Here is a 2,488-nt window from a genome sequence, read left to right as displayed (position 1 = left end):
AAAGTATTGTGCTATATGGATAGGAAATATAAACTGGACCTCATCACAGTTGATTGAGAAACAATCATCTGCTGGACTTGGTGTTTATTAAGTGAACATGGGAGTGGGTAGAAGGAAGGAGTCTAAGATGACATTTGGGTTGCTCACAACTGGGTGTGGTAGTTACAGAAAGTTATAGAAGCAACTTTTTTTAAATTGAAAGATGGTAAATTCCTACTCCCCTATTGTTTTGGGCTGCACTTATACTAAAAAAATGCATTTAGGGAAACATGTCATGAGTTTTTATGCCTCTGCATTTTTGTGTGCACCATTTTGTCTGCTGGAAATGTCCCCTGCCCTCTTCTTCACTTGGCTAATACGTATTATAAAGGCAAATGTGAAAGCATTTATGTATCAAAGTTGTGCTGAATGCTTTACATGCATTATTTCATCCAGTTCTCACAATAGCTCTGTGAAGGAGGGATCTCATTTTGTAGATGAGAAAACTGACGTTCAGAGAGGTTAAGTAACTTGCTCAAGGTTACCCAACTAGTAAGTCGATAAAGCTGAGCTTTGAACCCAAGAAATGCAACTGAAGAGCTCATGTCCTTAATTACAATGACGTAGTGCCTTGTCAACACTCAGTTCAGCTGTCTCCTCTCCCAGGAAGTCTTTCCTGTTGACCTCACTTATGGGCTTATGGGCGCATCTGCTTATTTCCACAAAGCACATGTGCATATATCCATCAAGGCACTTGCCACACTCTGTTGGAAGCATTTGCTGCTCCCTTTCTATTCATTTTCTTCCCTTTCATTCCTGGACTATGAGCTCCTTGAGGGCAGGAGGGATTCTGTACGTCTCTGATTCCTCAATCCAGAGCACAGTGTCCAGTCTTCCATAGCATCTTGGTCAATGTTTGTTGAATAAAAGGAGGCATGCAAAAGGATGGCCTATTATTGATGGGAAATTAGCTGAGGCCAGAATATAGACTGTATGGGCTAAACCTACAGAGGTAGATTGGGGTCAGATCATGAAGACATATGCTAGTTTAGGAATTTGCAAGTGGCAGTTGCAGGATCCTTTAAAAATACTTCCACATCCATGAATATTATACTTATCAATGCTATAACTCTGTTATGTGGGTAACTAACCAGTGTTGTGCTGGTATATAAGTTTAACAACACCCCTTCCAAAGCCCTGGTGTGTAGTGTTTTTGATTTCCATGGTGTATGTGTTTCTATCATGGCCAATCAAAATATACCAACGTGACATTACTGAACACGGAAATAGGAAGAGATGCATAGTAGCAAGCCATTATAAAGTATTTTCACCACACAGTGAACAAATAATAGACCTCAAGAGCACAAATAATAGTAAAATGTAGTGAAAGAGTTAGGAAATGATGAGTTTTGAGTGTATATTACCTTTGTTTTTAATATAAATCCTTAATTGTAAGTTGATATAATTTAATTTTTAATAATGGCTATGTTTGATAGCTATCTTATAAAATTCCTTAATTTTGTTTTTAATTGGTATATAATTGTACATATTTATGGGGTACATGTGATATCACATGCAGAGAATGTGTAATGCTCAAGTCAGGGCATTTAGGGTGTCCATCACCTCGAGTATTTATCATTCCTGTGTGTTGGGAACATTTCTTGTTCCCAGCATTTCTCTCTTGTAGCTATTTTGAAATATAGAACACATTCTTGTTGACTATAGTCACCCTGCTCTGCTATCAAACATTGGAACTTATTCCTTCGGTCTAACTGTATGTTTGTGCCCATTAACCAACCTCTTTTTGTCCTCCCCACACACCCTTCCCAGCCTCTAGTTTCTGTCATTCTACTCTCCACCTACATGAGATCCACTCTTTTAGCTCCCACGTGTGTCAGAACATGCAGAATTTGCCTTTCTGTGCCAGGCTTATTGCACGTAACGTCGTGATCTCCAGTTCCATCTGTGTTGCTGCAGATTATATTATTTCATTATTTTATGGCTGTATAGTATTCCATTGTGTATACATACCACATTTTCTTTATCTATTCATCCATCGATGGACACTTAGCTTGATTCCATACCTTGGCTATTGGGAATAGAGCTACAGTGAACATGGGGGTGTGGGTATCTTTTTGATACACTGATTTCTTTTTCCTTTGGATAAATAGGGTGTCAATAGTGACGGGTGACATTGATGAGTGCTTACTGATGTCAGCACTGCTCTGAACATTTCCATGCGTTCTCTTCCTTAATTGTTTTCGGTGCAGACACTGAAGATTGGAAGAGATAAGAACTTGCCCCAATAGATAGCACAACTAGAATTTCCCAGAGCCGGGGTTTAAACTCCAGCAGTCTGCAAGGCAATTCTGACACTACCTGGAATTAGGTCAGATTTCACAGATTCAAGGCACAGCCCCCCAACAAAGCTGACCGCACTCCATACCAGCCACAAGCTCGGGGTTGGTGGGGGCACTCCCAGGCCACTCGCACCTCTGACCATCTGGCA

This window comes from Propithecus coquereli, unplaced genomic scaffold (genome assembly GCF_000956105.1).
Source record: "Propithecus coquereli isolate 6110/MARCELLA unplaced genomic scaffold, Pcoq_1.0 Scaffold172, whole genome shotgun sequence".
In the NCBI taxonomy this organism is placed as follows: Eukaryota; Metazoa; Chordata; class Mammalia; order Primates; family Indriidae; genus Propithecus; species Propithecus coquereli.
The sequence above is the reverse complement of the archived record's forward strand: the minus strand, read 5'-3'. Positions refer to the sequence as shown.